The sequence below is a fragment of the Chlorocebus sabaeus genome, chromosome 7, assembly GCF_047675955.1.
Source record: "Chlorocebus sabaeus isolate Y175 chromosome 7, mChlSab1.0.hap1, whole genome shotgun sequence".
Lineage (NCBI taxonomy): Eukaryota > Metazoa > Chordata > Mammalia > Primates > Cercopithecidae > Chlorocebus > Chlorocebus sabaeus.
In genome coordinates this window covers 128,243,191-128,264,609 of record NC_132910.1, presented here as the reverse complement: position 1 = coordinate 128,264,609, position 21,419 = coordinate 128,243,191, and the positions used below count along the sequence as shown (strand labels likewise).

General features: G+C 34.3%; 1 protein-coding gene and 1 non-coding gene across 3 annotated transcripts in view; both read right to left on the bottom strand.

Annotated features, from left to right (window-relative positions):
- Positions 1-21,419, bottom strand: part of LOC140712050 (uncharacterized) — a 234,225-nt gene that overhangs the window by 100,839 nt on the left and 111,967 nt on the right. The gene's annotated exons all lie outside the window — the stretch shown is intronic.
- On the bottom strand, positions 2,526-2,588 carry LOC119624022 (U7 small nuclear RNA). Its single transcript, XR_005240112.1, has one exon. It is a non-coding gene; the product is annotated as a U7 small nuclear RNA (small nuclear RNA).

Below are 21,419 nucleotides of genomic sequence, written 5' to 3'. Positions count from 1 at the left end.
AGTAGGGGGGTGGTGGTGGTGAACCCACTGTGGTAGGAACTGTCTTTTGTGAGTGTCTCACTGAAGTCCCTAAATATTCTCTGAGAAATAAGTGTTACTAAAGGAAGTCGAAGGTGTTCTAGAGTCTTCACAAAGAGACATCACTGCAACCAAAACCTGAAGCCATTTACTAAGCATGCCAAATGTAGAGTCCCTTTACATTGTCAGTGAGCATAACATGAATGTTGCTAAAACTTCACACGTGCTAACAATGATTATTTAGACAAGATAAGAAGATCATGTACATGAATAACTTACCATGACTAATAGTTGTTTGGGGAACACCCAAACTTCATTCAGAAAATCTCACAATCTTAAAGCCCTAAAGAAATGTTTAGAGATCATTCATAGAGCCCTTCTACTCACACAATGTCGCATCTAAATCATTATAATGATTTCTATTTTAGAGTCTTTTGGAACAGAAGATGACATACTCTCTAATCGATAGGTGACTATAGACACTGTAAAACATATCTATTTGCAGATTGCTATTTTTATAGAGAAAGATAAGTAAAAGTATACTCCCAATATGACAGAACAAAGAAACCAATACAAAAAGTTTAAAAATACAATAACAACTTTCTTTATTAAAATTTGAGAACAATTAAGTGAAGTAAATGAAAGTAAAATAATCCATTTTTAACACTCCCTTCAAGCTTACCATGCCCCTTTTTCAAATGCCTACAACATTGTTATGTGTGTTCTTGTGTGGCCACCAAAAAAGTTGTTTTACAAAAGCATGCTATCAACAAATACACATGATTTTATTAATTGAGAATAATAACAATTGGCTTTACTTCATTTAATGCCATCTCCCAGGTAATATATGGAAAGTCAAATTTCAAAATCTTGTCAACTAAGAAAATATGAACAACTAATTAATTATAATGAAATATCATGACAGCAAATTATTACTCTCTCAGCTATTTTCAGTACTTTTCATTATATATATAAATCGATGTTGTTCATTCACAGTTATTTATTGATTTTTTTCATCATAATATAGATTATACCATTTTCTTGCTTGGATTAACATGTAACAGCCCTTAGAAACACTGGATGCTAAACTATGGATCTCAGAACATATTAAATATATTATTATGTATTTAATAATTGTTTGGGACTACTTTGAAAGAGATGGTACTAACCAGGTCATTCTAACATCTACAGGATGTGCTACATCAATGCAGAATGGTTTTATAGCCTTGCCAGGGTCATGAAATACCACTCTACAACAAAAATAAAGTAGGTCCAATGAAATATGAAAGTTATGACTGAAAGTCATGTTTTCCCTTCAATCAAATAATAAGCTCTCACATTCTTTTGAGAATCTTCAAAAAATGGACAGACGGTGATTCTGTCAGATTAAGTTCAAAATAGCACATTGCAAAGAAAGAGCTTTTTTCTCTCTCTCTCTGCTTTTTCTTTGTTTAGTGTGTTCATCTGTTTTGTTCATTTAAGATTTTTTAAATTGTTTTTAAAAATATTTTAAAAACAGTGAAAGATGTACTCGCAAAGACTACATAGATAAATGTATATATGGACAGTTTTTAAAACATTTTTAACAGGCAGTGCAGTCAGTTCAGCAACATGTCGCCTGACATCCTTGAGTACACATTGTCAAACTGACCCATACGGTTCCAAATAACACATCACTGACAATCAACTTCATAAGCATTTAGACATTTTTTAACCATCCATTATTCTTTTGATAATTTTTGATGACTTTTTTGTAAGCATCACTATCTATAATTTTCTAAATGTATACTCCCATTTTCCCTACCTAAAGATTTTGAATGTAAAAGGTCTACTAAAATATTTTAAATACACTGATAGTTCATTCAAAAAGAAACATAAGAAGAAAAGCTCAAAACAAATGACAAGACTTTCAGTTCTTTCTTTATTTTATTTTATTTTTGAGACAGAGTCTTGCTGTTGTTGGCCTGAGCTATAGTGCAATGGCATGATCTCAGCTCACTGCAACTTCTGCCTCCCAGATTCCAGCATTCTCCTGCCTCAGCCTCCCAAGCAGCTGGGATTACAGGTGCCCACCATCACGCCCAGCTAATTTTTGTATTTTTAGTAGGGATGGGGTTTTACCATGTTGGCCAGGCTGGTCTTGAACTCCTGACATCAGGTGATCCACCCGCCTCGCCCTCCCAGAGTGCTGGGATTACAGGTGTGAGCCACTGAGCCTGGCCTCAGTTCCTAATTTATGAACTGATGAAGTTTGAAATGCTATAACTTCATATCATTTTAATTTTTAGCAACTCATCTAAACTGAAAAGACTATACTGATATTTCCATGATTTACTAACAGCCAAAAATCATATCACTTTTGATCCTGAAAAAAATTCAAGAGGCCTTGGGATATTAACACAGAAAAAAAATTGTAACTAACTTCAAAATTGTCAAAATTTCTTATACTCCTCTAGTATCTCAGTGCTCTAAGAATGCCATAATAAATCGTTTTTTAATGTATTTTTATGAGTTTTTCTAGTGAAGACCAGAAAACCTGCTACACAAATTATAAAAGAGTTATCACACTAATAAATCAGTTTTGTTAGGACTAAAGTTCAGTTCTTGAAAGGTAAGTTAAAGAAGTCCCTTCCAGTGAGAGGCAATTTGCCAATACCCATAAAAACACAAACTCTTTCCTTCAAGGATTTACACACGAATTTAATTATAAAACCTATTTTTTACCTAGGTATTTATTTAACATGCTGTAAGTGAATGTGTATGGACACATGTTGACAACCAATATATATAACGTTGATTTATATGTAATATTTATATGTGTATGCATATGAATATATAATTGGTCATGTTTAGATTTTAAATCCTTAATAGGTAGAGACTACATAATACATATTTTAAGTATTTAATATGTGTGTGATAGAGAAACAAGTAAGTCAGAGAGATGGCTGAGACCAGTAACCTCTGATACTCAAATAGATAAAGCATAAATATTTTCACACCTGTGTATTTCCAAAGGAACCTTTATTTCTACTAACTCTCGTTTCACGAATTCTATTTCATCTTTGTAAAATATATAGTTGGCCTAATATAGATGTATATTTTTTAAACTTGTAAGTATTATAACCCCACAGAAATAATTATAACTATCTAATATTTTTTCTAAGAATAGAGCCTACTGTATTTTTATTTTAATAAAACAGATATTTTTCAGCTTTTCTCTCTGCTAGTCCTTATCCCCATAATGCATAATAAAAACCGGCATTTAGATGCAGATTGTACATTATGCAGAAGATAACAGATTAGCTTATCAGCTGTTTTACAATTACAAGGGTAAAATTTATTGATAAAACTGTACAACATGAACTAACCTGACTCTTGTCAGTAACGTGACAATATCAGTTTTCTGACCAGCTACCCTGTTTGCAGTGCTCCTTAAAGTGCAATGAAACAAATGACTTCCGTAACATTAAAACAATGGGCATTGGTTAAAAGGCTCAGAAACTATTTCTTTTCCACAAACTTACAAAAGGCTTGTTTTAAATTTAGTGTTTTAACTTCAAATATATTTTTCTTACAACTTCTTTGGTAATATTTGCACCAAAATGTACTTATTGTGCCATCTTCAGGGCGTTTTTAGGAAACAGCTCCGTGAAGTAAATTAAAAATTACCTTCCTTAGTGGGGTTTTTTAATTATTATTTTAAAGCTGTAGAAGGTTTTTTAAATGTATATTTATTTTAAGTTTTAAAATACTAATTAAAAATCTACTATATAAAGCAAAATAATTTAAGCTTTAATGTATGAGAATGTAGACATCAAAATGTATATATGTAAATCTATATACCTATATACATACATTTTTGAAAGTTCTTTACAATTTCCAAAGCACTCACATATTATCTTATTTAGTATTTACAGTATTCCTCTGAGGTGTTACAGCAGAAACTTGTATATCCTTTTAAAAATGAGAAAGCTCCCATTTAAAGACATGAATTAGTTTGTTCAAAGTTTCCAAGACTGAATTATATAGCCAAGATTCAAGACTACATTTTTTACTACAAGTAAAAAGTTATTTCTACTATTATAGTGATATATCTTTAAAATCAATGATGAAAATTACATGTAATTTTAATTACCTTTGTTTAATAATTGTTAAAACATCTACACTGAAAGTTGGAATAATTCCTGGATATGGTGATTATATGTCAGAAAATCAGACATTTATATATGTAGCTCAATTATTTTATCATTTCTGAACTTTATTTAACTAAGAAATCTATAGTGAAACAATGACATATCTGACCAGTGGAAAATTATGGTAGAATGACACAAATCAATCCCCAAATGAATACAATACAAATGAATTGTTCATGTGACAGAACTAGACTATACAGTAAATCTGCTGTTCTTAGACCACTAAGAAGTCCTAAAGAAAACCAACACGATTCTTTAGCGTCATTTGGGGGAACTATCTATTCTAATTTGCCTGAGACCATAGAAATTACCAGTAGAGCACCTTTTCACATTCTAATGTGTACCATTTGAACAACAAATTAACAGATCAATTTTATTTGATCCAATGTACTAATAACAACCTGAACATGGAATGTAAAATAAGTACGACAGCTGTAATGTAAGGATTCACCTCCTTAGAAATCCGTTCATTTTACATGCATCTGGAAAACACATTAGAAGATGTAGGTTCCAATTATAGTTTTGTGTTTTACCAAGCTGGTGAATTTATGGTATCTATCTCTAACAGAAACTCTCTGAGCTTCTGTTTCCTTATATGAGGATGATAATACCTTTTCCTCAAGGTTTTCGTTAAGTACTAAAATAACCTTGTGAAATCGACTAGAACTATGCCTAGCAGCCAGGACTTCATAAAAAAATGTTCTATAGAAGTGCAATAGGAACGGGGGAAATCAAAGCCCTTAGACCTCCTCCTGCTTGCCAAGAGACGTCTGGTGTGCTTTTAGGGAGATATCATACCCTACAAAGCTGCTCCTGGTGTTTATTTTAAGTAGACTAATTTGCCTTTGCATAAAAATGAATGGTAGATGAGGAAAACATGAGATCTGCATATACAGATTATTAATCTGTAAGTCTCTTAAGTTCAGAGATATGTCCTGGACATGAAAAATATCCAACTGGTACTTTTATTGAGGGAATTTTGAGTGACAAGGAAGGAATTACCTTAACATGAAGAGATTTTTATAACTTGGTCAAATTCATCTATTATTTAAGATGAACAATTCTCAAAAAATACACCAACAGAATATGGCCCTCTCTGATATGGAAGAATGCCGAAAACTCCACTGGATGCTAATTGACGTTGGGAATTCCTGATTCATGAACTTCTCTAGTGACAATACCTTTTCCTAGAACTGAAGTTCCTAAATTTGAGGTTACAAGCCCAGTTTGAAAGCTTGATAGCAGCTATGATTCTGTCCCTAAAAATAATCCACAGTCATATGTCATCTAGTGACAGGGATATGATCTGAGAAATGCCTCGTTAGACACTTCATGGTTGTGCAGACATCATACAGGGTACTTACATCAACCTAGGTGGTATAATAGCCTACTACACCCCAGGGCTATATGGTATAGCCTATTGTTTCTAGGCTACACGTCCATACAGCGCATTACTGAATACTGTAGGCAATTGAAACACAATGGTAATATGTGTACTTAAACATAACTAAACATAGAAAAGGTATAGTATAAATACAAGATTCTCATCTTTTGGGACTACCCTCATACATGTGGTTCATCTGTGCTGGAAACACAAGTTATGCAGCAAGTGACTGTATATATAAAGAAATAAACAAAATATATGTATACATACTATATATACACATATAGCTGCACACATATGCATATGTACATATATAGTCTGTAAGTCCATATATAAAACATACATAAGCACAAATATTTGTACAATTTCAAGAGGTTTATGAAAACTCTAAAGGCCATATCATAGGTTTTTGGTTAAGAATCCCTAACCTAGAAGAATGGCACTCTCTTTGTTGATTCTATAATAATGTATATTATAGATATTAAATGATAAGGAATTACTACTTAATGAAGTAATACTTAACCTTACTGAGTATTCTGATACATCTTATTCTGTTCCATACTTGTCTGTTCCATTTTATTATATTCTATACTATGCTGTTCTGGTTTTTAAAAAACAAATAAAGCTAGTTTAATCAACTACTGTATACTGATTTCAAATTTCACACTCCAAGATTGGCTATTACTGCTCTAGAGTATGACAGCAGCTGCTTCAGGACTTGTACTACAGAAGGCAAGATAATGCTAGCTGTTAGTAACCTAAGGGAGACAGCCCTTAGTGGGGAAAGTGTAGAGAACAATAGTGCTATAGAAACGGGGGAAACCAAAGCCCTCAGACCTCCTCCTGCTGGCCAAGAGACGTCTGGTGCGCTTTCAGGGAAGTATCATACCCTACAAAGCTGCTCCTGGTATTTATTTTAAGTAGACTAATTTGCCTTTGCATAAAAATAAACGGTAGATGAGGAAAACATGAAATCTGCACAATGCTACAGTTCTTTGAAATAAAAGAATCTGGATACCGCTTTTAAGGAAAAGTGGTTCCTTAGCAAAAAAAGGAAATTAAGTAGAAAAAGAAACTGTAGTTCAACAGCGAATTTATGCATTTACTTATATTGACACTGTTTCCACAATGATTTGAGAAGACTTCAAAAGGAATTAAGGATTTTTTCAAATTAATTTGGAATTAAGTGCTTTAGTAATCAAACACTTAGAATCATGGAAGAGCTGTTTCAGTGGCAACTCTAGTGTGCACAGGGATAATGGACTGCTGGGTCCAAGATCCTTAGACTCAAACAGCAGGTTCTGACTCTGGTAGAGGCAACCCATAGTCATCACAGCTATTAACCATCTGAATGAAAAAGACAGTTGGGATCATCTTTGCTGTTGTGACTGTGAGCAAAAAGAAGACTAATCACACATAAAGGTTAAGCAAGTAATACTTGTAGTTAGATTCATATTTCAGTATAGAAATAGACATGGAGAAAACACTGTTCCTGGTGGTTGCAATGCATCAGGCAACAGGACAGACAAAAATACCTACCTATGGAACTTACAAGTTAGAATGGGAAACTGACAATAAACAACATACATGACAGATAAGCAATTCATATGATCTATTAAAAGATGATCAGTGCTATAGAAAAAAAGAGAGCAGGGAAAGGAAGATCAGGAAAGCAGGGATGTAGATGGCTCGGGTGGCATTTGAGGAATGATGCGGGATGAGAAAAGAACAGCTTAAAACAGATGCAGAGAAAAAAGGCTTTTCAGAAGTTTTGTCACATAGATAATTCAGATCTTTTTGATGTACCTGTGTCACCAGTGCAGCTGTCCAGGTTTTTTTTCGTGTGTATGAGTGTGTGCAAATTATAGCTTGTGGTGAGTTTTAAATAAATGAGCTAACTTTGCTTAAAAAAATAACCCTGAATGTCTCAATTTCATCCAAAAAAAAAGAAACCCTCCAATAAGCATTATTTTAATGCATGAAATAAAAGATTTCAGTTAAAAAGCAATTTGGGAAAGTTTTCTGAATGTTATTTTGGGAAAGAACATTAATACCATTTTCTGATAATCTATGGCATCAAAACATTATGAAACAGAACCACAGTTTATGAAAGACTACATAACGCTTATTGTTAAGCTCCACGTGTTCCAGCGACAATATCCAATCACTAGAAAATGGTTTAAATTCATGTCTATAGATAAAACAAATGAGTTTGTATCTAATGCTTTGGGTCAGAAAATGTAATGATAAAGTAGCAACTGCCAGCTGTACTAAAATTATAAAATACTTCTGAAAAATAGTAGATCACTTTTTGAACATTAAAAAAATTGGATTAATAATCTATATCATCTGTATATTTTTACTAATGTTTTCATTTGATTTATATAAGCAAACAGGACTATTTGAAGTAGCTCAACACTGTAACCTTAAAAAATTAAAGGACACTCTGTGGCATTGCTTACATCCAGAATTCTCAAAAATGCTCCTGATGGCCTTTATATTAAAAGGTGCAAGTATATCATATATCATAAATACTGCAGTCAAGGGGAAAAGAAAAGATATAGGAAAGAATTTTTCATGTGAAAGTTGAGTTTGAAAGCAGGAGAAAGAAGTAGAGTATGGGGTATGCCTGGGCATCCATATGTGTGTGTACCATCGTACAGATCTATTCATCAAATACGTATCTATTAATCATCGTGCTCATTTTTAAACCGTTTTCATTTGATCTATTATAGCAGACTGGTTTTCTACCACTTAGAGTTCTGGCAGTTGACATGAATGTATGTCTGCAAAGTCTCTACAACTAAACATGAGTTTATCTACAATATATCCTTCACTTGGTTCTTGTCCTTGAGAGTTTCTGTTATACTGAAATTCACAGTTGTAGTCTTGAGACCTAAGCTCAGCGGTATTCCCCTTGTTAGTGTTTCTCTCAGAGTTTTAGAATTAAAGTATCCACTGTTTCATTCAGAGGTTTATGTACTTTTCCCTGTGCTTCTCCTTGAGTATGAGAAGATGATGTTGCAGGTAGCATACACCAAGTAGGAACTGCATGCCCGTATAAACATCAGCTTCGTGGAAAACCTGTTTTGGTGGCTAGGGCTGAAACAATGATTTTTATTCTCCAAGCCTTGTTTCCTTTTCCTCCATGCAATTACCTGGATTATATTGCCCATGCTCACTTACCATTATATAAGGCCATGTAACTGGGTCCCCATATAAATGTGAGCAGAAGTAATGGTGGCTACATTCAGATCTTCCAGCTTCACTCCCTAATCCCTCATCTATAGACAACTTCAAACCCTAAGAGCCACTAGCTGAACAGAGGTGCCGAGTTTGCTTAATGCATGAAGCTCTGGAACCTCTGCCTGAACTTCACTGTCACCTGAATCATCAGACTGGCATGTCCATGATAAATATATTCTTAACTTGGTGAGCCACAGAAATTTTGGGTTGTTTGTTTCAGCATCAAATATAATTTACTGTGACTCGTACAGATTCTGAGGATTAACAAGAGGAGATTCTGCTATACTTTTTTAACTTATTTTTCTGAGCCCACTTTCCTCTAGAAAAAGTTGAGATCACTGATATTATTTTATAAACAAGTAACAGAACATGAGGGAAAAGGGTTCAGAGGACAAGGAAGACTCCAGAAAAAGAAACTTACTTCAGATGTTAAAAGATAGATATCATATGTAAATATGTAAATTTAATCCTGAATAAGGCCTTAGAAGACATCTTGTTTTTCCTGGTTTCTTTACAAAAATGAAAATAGATGGGCTTACTAAAATATGTAAAAATAATATACAGCAGCATCTCATCTCATTCCTGGCAAATGTTTGTAACCTTCATTTTGGGGGGATATATTTAGTGGAACTCACGCCTGCAAAGAATTGGGCAGCAAAAAAAAAAAGGGGGGCGGTGGAGAAGGAGAGAAGTGGGAAGGAGGTGAGAATACTGTGATAATTCTTTGAATTTAAAGGGCATAATCAAAATCCTCATCCATAAGCAGCCTCAGCCATTTGTCCAAGTATTTTATATACATATTATTCTTTTCCAAACATGCCACGGTGGGAAGGAATTGGATGAAACACTGATATAAAAAAATGATTCCTTGGCAGAGCTGCAGTTAGTACAACATGATCCCTATCTGATTATGAGAAAGAAAGAAGTGCAATCTATTTCACTGAAATAGAGTTGAGAAACAAGCAGCTTGTGTCTTCCCAACAGTTAATGAATCTCAGTCTTTGAAGCAATGACTTACCAGCAAAGACACAGTCACATTTATGGTTAACAAAAATGCCTATCCACTCAACGTATGTTTTAATCCAGGGATTGGGAAACTATATCCTTTAGGCCAAATCCAGTACCCAGCCTGCTTGTATAAAGAAAGTTTTATTAGAGCACAACCTTGGGAGGCCGAGGCGGGTAGATCACGAGGTCATGAGATCGAGACCATCCTGGCTAACATAGTGAAATCCCGACTCTACTAAAAATATAAAAAATTAGCCGGGCGTGGTGGCGGGCACCTGTAGTCTCAGCTACTTGGGAGGCTGAGGCAGGAGAATGGCATGAACCCGGGAGGCAGAGCTTGCAGTGAGCCAAGATCGCGCCACTGCACTCCAGCCTGGGTGACAGAGCCAGACTCTGTCTCAAAAAAGAAAAAAAAAAAAAAAAAAGAACACATCCATGTCTGTTCATTTAAGCACTGTTGGTGGAAGATTTCTCAGTACTACAGAAAAGTTAGGTAGCTGGGACAGAGATCATATGGGCTGTAAAGCCTAAAATATTTACTATCTGGTCCTTTACAGAAGACATTTGCCAACCCATTTTAATCCATCAGGATCTAAGTCCTCGATTTCATATTTATATATCTAAGTCATTCCAATTTAAACATTTGTATTTTGGTCTTTAGTTTCAACACAAAGACTTAAAGATAGTATTTGCAAAATTTAATTATTTTACGAACAATCATTATGTGTCAATGAAAAATAAAACAAAAAAGAAAACTATTTGAACCTCATTAGCAATAAAGAAATACAATTTATAACAGTTTGATAATAGGATAATTCTTCACCTATTAGCTACGATTTTTCTAGATTTAATTTTTTAAGGAAAATTTCATAGTACAAAGATTAAACATAGGTTCCTTCTGGGGTTTCAATGAGTCCCCCAAAGTTCATGTGTTGTAAACTTAATCCACAATGCAACGGAGTTGAGAGATGGAACCTTTAAGGGATGATTAGGTCATGAGGGCTCTCCCTTCTTAAAAGGATTAATGTCATCATTGAGAGACTGGTTTCTTTATAAAAGGATGAGTTCAGACCCCTTCTCTCACTCTCTCAAGTGCCTGCGAGTGCGTGCTCTCTCTCTCTCTTCCTCCTTCTTGCGCATGTCATCCCTTCTGCTATGTTAGGACACAGCAAGAAGGCCCCACAAGATGCCTGCCCCTTGATCTGGGGCTTCCCAGCCTCCAGAATTGTAAGCTAAATAAATGTCTGTTCAATAAAAATTACCCAGTCTGTGGTATTCTATTGTAGCAGCGCACAATTAAGGTCCATCATGATAAGCTCTGATATTTCAAAACAAGTCATTTCTACTATATTAAATACTCAGGAGATTGATGAAGATTAGCAAACTTTGGTTTGAGATTACGAAAAAGTAATACACACATTGAAAATAAAATTTGCTGACCATTAGAAACAAGTGTCAGGTTGAGTCATTGATCTCTAGTGAAATGAACACTACTTTTTATTTAACCTGTTTCAACAGTTTTTATGCAAACTAAAAAACGTGGGGTTTCTTAAGACTAAATAATACACTTCGTGAAAACAGTGCTTCAGTTTAATCCCACAAAACAGGTGAGAAAACACACCTGTGTGTTTATTGGTGCTAATCCCTCAGTGAATTTTGTCTTCTGTTCATTTTTGTTTGCTTTGGTTTGGGCTTTTACTTGGTTTAAGCTGTTCTTTTTTTAATTAAGAAATATTTTAATTCTGTAAAGTCATTGAAGGCTGGAGGAACATCTCACCTATCTTTAATTTATAAAGTAAAGTAATACTTTATGCACTTCACTTATGCTTTACGCAGTGCCTGCTACAAAAAAGAAACCCAATACATTTTTGTTGAGTAAATGGTGCAATTAACAAATGCTTCAAATAATAAAAATAATTTATTTTACATCTTAATTCAAGATATTTATGAATTTGATAAAGTCCCATTTTAACCTTATAATTTTTAGTGCTGAATATTTTGGAAATATGATATACTTGTGGGAAAAGTGCTAATAATTTACATATTCAAAATTGTCAAGTTAGTTATGCTTAGGTGAATTTTTTAGTCAACTGATTTATAAATTTTACTGGGTTAATGTACATACTACTGGTACAACTTCTCATTCAAATATTCTTCTCCCTGCTTAGATTTAATATTTTCATGGATCACTTTTGATTATGCAAAAAAAGTGGTAGTTCACTAGACTAAAAAGAAAACAAAGGAACTAGATCACTTAATATTTTCTACTCTCATTTAAAAATAGGTATCTAGGCCGGGCACGGTGGCTCAAGCCTGTAATCCCAGCACTTTGGGAGGCCGAGACGGGCAGATCACAAGGTCAGGAGATCGAGACCATCCTGGCTAACACGGTGAAACCCCGTCTCTACTAAAAAAATACAAAAAACTAGCCGGGCGAGGTGGCGGGCGCCTGTAGTCCCAGCTACTCAGGAGGCTGAGGCAGGAGAATGGCGTGAACCCGGAAGGCGGTGCTTGCAGTGAGCCGAGATCTGGCCACCGCACTCCAGCCTGGGTGACAGAGTAAGACTCCGCCTCAAAAAAAATTAAAAAAATTAAAAAATAAATTAAAAAAAAATAAAAATAGGTATCTAAATTTTTAAAAGAAAGAAAAATAGGCCAGGCGTGGTGGCTCACGCCTGTAGTTCCCAGCACTTTAGGAGGCCGAGGTGGGTGGATCACGTGAGGTCGGGAGTTCAAGACCAGCCTGACCACCATGGAGAAACCCCATCTCTACTAAAAATACAAAAAATTAGCCAGGCGTGGTGGTGTATGTCTGTAATCTTGAGTAGCTACTCAAGAGACTGAGGTAGGAGACTTGCTTGAACCCAGGGGGCAGAGGTTGCAGTGAGCTTAGATCGCACCATGGCACTCCAGCCTGGGCAACAAAAGTGAAACACCGTCTCAAAAAAATTAACTAATTAATTTAATACAGAAAAATAAGGCTTCTGAAAAGCAGCAGAGATTTCTATGAATAAACTTTTTTATTTTCCCATATTATCAAAATCACAATTTATAAAACAGTAGTAGCATCCAAATTACTTTTTTTATAAGTCTTCAGGTTATCAATGTATTTTAATTAGGTATTATGTGTATGAGGGTGAACTGAGAGTAGATAACAGATACAATGGAGGAGGGAGAAGCAAGTGCACCGAGCCACCCATTGGCATTGCACTATATTGAATGGATTATATTTATCCTTTTTCCACCCACTAAACAAGAATATGTTTAACATTTACAAATGGGAAACAAAGACATTTTTACAAGTACATCTTGTACTCGAGTTCAAATATTGAAAGACTTTACTGAATTCTCAGTCACTGCTGAATAATTCAAGCTCTGCTGTATTCAGATACACTTTCTGTCCCCAAAGAGCATGATCTCTCGCTTCTCATTGCCTCACAAGAAAATTCTATTAGTAAAGGCTGAAGGGAACCCTTTTTAGTTTTGCTGATGTCACACCTAAGTAATCACAGAGTCACTTTCTTAATTGTGATATTTGATAAATATGTTTCTTTCCTCCAAGAGTCATTAATATAGTAAAAAATGTTTGTACAGAATTGAAAGAGATATTAAAAGTTGCTTAAGATCAACTGAAAAATATATTACTTAAAGACATTATAAAAATGCTGATGCAATCCAATTGGAACCTAATTTAATTGAGTTCTTGATTTGAAAAGTAATTTTCTATCACGAGCTGCCATTATTCAGAAACTAATTTTATGTCTTTAAGGAACTTCTCCTACCATTTTCTTTCCTAAGATGTTGATGGCTGGGAAAAGCAGAAATGAACTGTCACTACTACTGAGAACATATTTGTTCAAACAATGTTTTGTTACATCTGAAAAAAGGCTGTAGCTGAAGAGATTTTTATTAACTTCAAAAAGTGTCACTTTTTCCTAACAAAGACACCAGAACCACCAATTAGTTCTTCCAAATATAGTCAATGTGCTACGAGGGAGTTCTGGAAGTATGTAAGCAATGATGATGGTAACCAGTGGGGGAAGTAGTTAGCAAATCTACCTGGGAATACTTATCAGGCAGGTTTCTGACACTGCTGGTTTTGAGTTTGGATAACAAGCCTGACAGGACAGGAGATCATGGTTTATAGACTATTTATTCAGCATGTGATCACTAGCTTTAGCAAAAGAGGGGGAAAAAAGCCAAAGAGTTTGAAGTTTAGATAAAGTTTAGAAGAGAAAGTGGGCCAAAGAGCTATTCCTGCTGTCAAAAAAGCCAAGCATGCTGCTAAAACTGTGGCAAAGGCTTAGTATCTGTGGGGCTGGATGGAGGATCTGAAATCCTTTGAACAGCAAATGGCTCTGAGCATTATTCCACATATTTGCTTCCCCAACCGAAAGTTTGGGAAAGATTCATATTAGGCACTTTTCCAACGATGCAATGTTTTTGCAAAGTCAAAGCTATTTGGCAAGCGTGGTTATTTGGGGAAGGAATTTGGAACAACCCTATATGCTGTATACCTTGTAAATGCTGTTATCAACTGCAAAGAAGAAATGTTCATTTTCCTGAGCATAGCTTAAAAAAAATAAAATAAATAAAGGTGTGGAGGAAGGAGCTCATTCTTCCAAAGGTCTTTGTCAGAAAAGAAAAAAAAAAAAAAACTCTCTCAAAACACATCTAGTTCAAAAGAATTAATTCAGGTTATTTCTAAAACACTGATCATGAGTTTATAACAATGTTTACATGAACACACTGTTGATTAAACTTGAGTATTTAAAAAGCATTTTACATTATAGAGTCATCTCAAATATGAAATAATCACTGTTTCAACTGTTCTTGTTATAAACTACAGGACCAAGGTTTAAATAATCCCGGCTCTAGAAAAGTAGAACTAAACATCTCATAGAACAGTAATGCGGACATTTGGAATGCCATGTATTCTTCAGCTTTTGTGTTTTTGAACTTTTCAACCATGGTCCCAGTGCTCTATTTTCATAATACACAGGCATGGAAATATTCACTAAGTCACGGCAGCGGTGTTATTAAATGTTCAAAGCATATACTTCCCCAGATTCCTCTGACGCTGCTGTTCTAAAGGTCATGGTAGTCCCCCAGATGTACAATGCTAGAATGGTCTGCATTCACTTCATACACTAAAATAAAATAAAACTTACAAAAGAATAAAAGACCAAGAGGGTGAAACGTAAGAAATAAACAAATAAACGTCAAGCCTAACCTGTTGTCTGTTTAAGTGCTTACAGTAATCATTAAACTTTCTTAAAACCAATTAACTAGAAAATGACTACTCTATAGTCACTGGTCAGAATTGCAATGCCATTCTCAAGCACAAAATAAAATGCACCAGATACAACTAGCTGGTGATTTATACATCACCCACACTTTAAAAATATCCCTGGATACTTCAGAAATATTAGGATGTATCTTAAATACCATTTATAAAAGATGAGGGATATGTATCAAAGTATAAGAACACAGATATGAAACATATCAAGAGTGCCTATATTCATAGAGATGTTCCTGAATTAAATACTGTAAATGAAATTATCAGCATAAAATTCCCATTATGCTCTAATGTGCTACCATTATTTTTAAACCAACATTTGCTTATTGCTATGAGAAGGTGTATTCACATATACTGTCCTAAGTCAATGTCTGGGTACACAGTGCATCCTTTCATTCTCTGGCTTTACAGAGCACACAATGCAGTCGCAGCCTAACTTTTCCTCTTTTGTCTGATTTGCAAGTCCATTAAGTTGTTCAGAAAATATTTGAACAGCCAAGCATACTTCAGGAATCTCAGAGATCCTTTTTAAGCCATTTGATTAGAATACCAGAGGAAATAAATTACTTAAAACAAATCTAAATGAAAGGTCATAAGAAGAACTGAAACCAGTTTGGGGCAATTGGTGGTTAACTTAAGATTCCTGAGATGGATCCTTATGTTAGCAGAACAATACTGAACTTTAACTCTTTGAGAACCTGATTTGCACCTATCTCCTACAAAAATTCGAGTAATTTCCATCCTCCACCCATCTCTCTTGTCTGCTCAAAGTCTGTTGTTACTTGTTGTTTTCCACTCAATTGAACCATTATTTTCTGAATTTTCTTTACCTGTTTCTGCCTTTCATTTGGTCTTTTGTTGATTACTTTATGTTCCATAATTCTTCAGACTTTATATGATTCATTCAAAGAACTGTGACCCAAGTCTTTTGACATGTTTTCATCCCCAACTCTTCCTCCACATCTTCCACAGTAATAAAAATGTTAGCTGGGCACAGAGAAACAAAGAGTAAGACTATATTTTCAAGTCTCTTTTGCATTGATGTATAATCATGACTATGTTTTGCCCAATAAAATGTAAATAAAATTATTAGTTAGCAGTTTTCTGAACCCTTCTGAAAAAACATCTGATGCATTGTTTCACCATCTCTTCCTCCATACTACTGCCTGGAACCATCTTAAACCACACCATCACGTACAGCTGAGAAACAGCGTAGAAAGAGCTTCAGTCCTCAACAGTGTGAAGGTCTATACTGAGCATGGACCACTCATTTGGGTGAGGGAGACAGAAACTTCTCCTTTGTTTTAAGCCATTTTCTCTTGGTCTTTCTGACATGTATAGCTGGTGTAATTCTAATGCTAAGTATTTAGGCGAAGTTTCTGAGGGTGGGTTATTGTGTGTGTTTCCTCATTCACTCTCTGGAGTCTGTTTCTACATCCTTTGCCATTTTCCCATAACTTTCCTGTGCGAGTAGATGATCCTGTGTGACGCACTGACTTTGGACTTTGGCCAACAGAATGAGAGCACATATGCCACTTTCTGCATCCAAGCAGAAGCTTTAAATGTGGTTGCAACGGGCTTAGCAGGGCTCGTATTCCTGGTTCTCTACCACAAGCACAGCATTAGCCACATGGAGGCTCCCCTACCCCCTGAGTCTCAGAATGAGAAGCTGTACAGAGACAAGCAGGCAAAAACAAGTGTTTGAGGTAAGCCACTGAGATTTTGACTTTTTTTGTTAGCAAAAGCTAATACATAAATTGTATACCAAGTGAAATGAAAAACGAAGCTTCACAGACCAGCTTAAATACGGTTGGAAAAACGAGGCATGAATATTTGCCTTTGGTAAAGCAGTAACACCATATTGCAGTCAGCAAAACTGCGCATGGTGTAACATGAGCTAGAAAATGAAACTTTTTGTAGAAAGACCCAAAATAATCACAAGACCAAGAAAATGGACTTTATGATTTGCTTATGAGCGTAAACACTTTATCTATCCTTAAGCTTCACTTCACAAGTCAGGCTAATTTTCCTTCCTTCCCTTTATAAAAAACTGGTACAAACCGCTATCATTTTCCATTGTTAGATGACCATTATTTTTAATAGGTCTGTCTGGTCAAAAAATTTAAAGTCTCCATTTAAAACCAAATTAGCAAAATAGTGACTCCTCCCATAAAACGAGGCCAGTAGGGAGAGGAGAGGGGATTATGGGTAGCATATCATTATTAACCTATTGAAACATGCAGTCCACAAATAAAATATAGTACTAATATAGCCTCTCTCTCTAGCATGCAGCCAAAACACACAGGAAAACAGGGATCAAAAAAGTAAATGTGTGTGTGTATTTCCTTGCTGTGTCAGCTGAGAGTCCTAGAAACAATGACACCCAGCAGCAATGAGCATATAAAGTTCCTAGGTCTCTAATACCATCCTGAAACAAAAGGAACAAGGGCTCCTTGGAGAAATGGTGGATTCTAGGCTTGGGGTAGGAAACAGAAGAGAAGCCTAGAGTATCCTTTCGTGCCATAAAGTAAGGAAGAACTGAAAAATTAAAACATGTGCATACACACACACCCCCCCATACGGTGATGCGGTGTGTCAAAGGGACACAGTAGCTAAAGCAGAGACAATTCAAGCAACAACATAAATAAAGTAATATAGAATTATATCCCCAAGTATTAAATAAATGTCCATGAGTTTTGAGGTAAGCCACTGAGATTTTGACTTTTTTTGTTTGCAAAAGCTAATACATAAATTGTATACCAAGTGAAATTATACTGTTAATTATACTGTTAAAAATGATGAAACAAATAAATAGAAGAGAAGGGATAAATCTTTTATTCAGAAAATGCCAAACAACTTATGGAGACACTCCATCTTCAAGGAGGTGGAACATTACTCCCTATTCCCTAAGTGAGAACTGCGCTAATGACTTTTTTTTCTAAAGGATATAGTATAGAAAGGGGGAGTAGGCACAGAACCTTCCCATTGGAGAAAACTGCCACACACTATTCTTAGTCAGGTAATCAACGGCAACATCAACAGTGATTACTTCTGTTGATAGCATGTTCCCCCGAGGTAATGTGATGAAAATGGCACATTACCTCTGGTTTTCCTCCCCAAAACATTAGAAACATTTGACAGTCACGACTGAGGGACAGTCTATGAAGTATGTGGCCATAACCTTCAAAACTATGAAAGGCCACTAAAAACAAGAAAAGCATAAGAAATTGTTACATAATCCTGCATCCTGGACGAAATCTTTACGCAGAGAAAAGGATGCTAGGTAAACCCAAGGAAATATAAGTAAAACATAAACTTTTAAAATAATGTATCAATATTGGTCCATTAATTGTAACAGATGTACCACAGCAGTCTAAGATAAATAGAGAAAACTGGGAGTGGGCTATATGTGAACTCTCTGTACTATCTTTATGATTTTCCTATAAATATAAAACTCTCCTAAAATGAAAAGTTTATTTTAAAAAGTAAATGAAGCTTTTGAATTTATCTTAATGGCAATATAATCTTAATATCTCACATTTTCTTGATTAAAATGGGAATTAAAAAAATATTTTCAGGATACATTTATTTTATTGCCCATCCTACAGTATCAAAGTTACCAAAGTACTAACTACATTAAACTTAGAATGCAATTTCATAATTCCAAAGGTTTTACCATTTAAAAATATCTGGAGGTAATTTAAAAGTCATTATAAATTATATAGATTAAAAGTTACTTAAAAGGAATTAGATTCTTATTCATATTTAAGCCTTGTTCTATAAATATATGAAGCTTCATAGAATATATGAAGCTGGCATTGTCTTTTAAATATATGAATAAAATGTGGTAAAATTTATACTGTGACTAAACACAGAAGAAAAATCCAAATGTAACATTTGATCAGAATGGTTCTAAATACAGTGATGAATCACTTAATGTTCTGAAAAGTGCAACATTAGGCAATGTAGTTGTTATGTGAACATCAAGACAATAAAAGTGTACTTACACAAATCTAGGTGGTATAGCCTAGTACACACCTAGGCTGTATGATACAGTCTTTTACTCCTGTGCTAGAAGCCTGTACAGCATGTTACTCTACTGAATACTGTAGGCGATTAGAACATAATGGTAATTATTTGTGTTTCTAAACATATCTAAACACAGAAAAGGTACAGTAAAAAATGTGTTATAAAAGATTAAAAATGGTACACCTATAAAGGGCTCTCAGGATGAATGGAGCTTGCAGGACTGGAAATTGACCTAAGTGACTCAGTGAATGCGGATGACAGAATGTGAAGATCTGGGATGTTACCATACACCACTGTAGCCTTCATAAACACTATGTACTTAGGCTTTACTACATTCGTGTGATCCAATTTTTCTTTCTTTAATGATCAATTCACTTACTGTAACATTTTTACTTTATAAACTTTATTTTAATTTTTGACTAGTTTCTCTACATCTTTATTCTACAATTGTTTTTCAATTTTTTTCTTTACTTTTTAAACTTCTTTATTAAAAACTAAGATACAAATACATATATTGGCCTAGGCCTACACAGGGTCAGGATCATCAATACCAGCATCTTCTAGTTTCACATCTTGTCCCACTGCATGGAGCTGCCATCTGCTGTGATAGCAATGCCTTCTTCTGGAAAACCTCCTGAAGCACCTGCCTGAAGCTAACTAACAGTATATATATATATATATATTAATTAATATAATTTATATAATTAATATAATTAATTAGTACAAATTAATACTAATTATTGTGTATATATACACTCTTATATACACAAATATATATACACTCTTATAATTAGTATTAATTAGTACTAATTAATTATATTAATTATATATTATATAAATTATATTATATACACTCTCATAATTAGTATTAATTAGTACTAATTAACTATAATTAAGAGTGCATATATACACTCATAATAATAATTAGTATTAGTACTAACTGTTCATTCATGTTATTAATTATACTAATTAACAGTATATATACATATGTATGTAGAAGTACACTCTAAAATAATGATAAAAGCATAGTATAGTAAATATATGTCAGTAAAATAGTGATTTATTATCAAATATTATGTGCTGTACAGAATTCTATGTGTAATACTTTCATAAGACTGGGAACACAGCAGGTGTGTTTACACCAACATCACCACAAACATGAGTAATGCATTGATTATGATGTCATAAGGCAATAGGAAGTTTTCTGATCCATATAATCTGGGGTCTGTCATATATGCAGTCCATCATTGACTGAAGCGCCATTATGCGGTGCATGAATGTATTAGGAAGATTGATGGAAATGAAATTTCTAGGTTTTACCATCCTATATCCAGTTTTGTTTCAAAACTCAATCTAAATAAAATATAAAATAAGCATTATTAAGTATGAATACAACTTAAATTACAATAATGGATCCACTAACTAAATATATCATAAAGCATTCATGTTAATTCTATCCCTTCTTTCCTTCAAATGCAAACCAAGAAAAGCATCAGAGCATGAACTCTCTGAGGAATTAACTTTGCTATAATAGTGTACATTAAGTGATTCTGTTCATTGCACACACACACACACACACATTCTCTTTCTAACATATATTAGTTTCATTTACAAATGTTAATATAGAACTCACTTTGCTGGGTGTTTTATTGATTTTCTATTTCCTCTTTGAAGCACCTAGCTTACTTTACTTGTTGATGTTTTCATTGATTTTCTATTTCCTTTTGGAAATGAGATGAGAGCTTTTAAAGAGGTCATGCTACTTGGCAAGAATAAGATGTTAAGTTGTGTGGTTTTCTAGGGAATTTCACCATTAAACTTACTACTTTTCTTTCCATAGAAAGTAGCAATTTGTTTTTAACTCCTTATTGTATGTCATTGTACTCTCTGTTTATTTTACTCTTAAGTGTGTTATTATACAAATTAACTTTATAAGAAAAATGTGATTCTTGACTGATTTAAATGTATCACCAAGTTAATTCCTACTATAGTGAATTTGCAAAGGTAATAACCTAAATTTTGGAAGGTTATTTCAAGTCTCATAGGATATACATGATCTTAAAAATTGTGACAACCTAAACAATATCAGCAGTAATAAATTGCCCAACTTGCACCTCTGAAAGGAAATAATTGCTGAGATAATTCAAGTTAACTATCATCTTTATCACCCGAAGTGGGAGTAAAAAAACTTTACAACTTACCAGTATATAGATTTCTGTGTTAATGACTACCTATCTAAGTG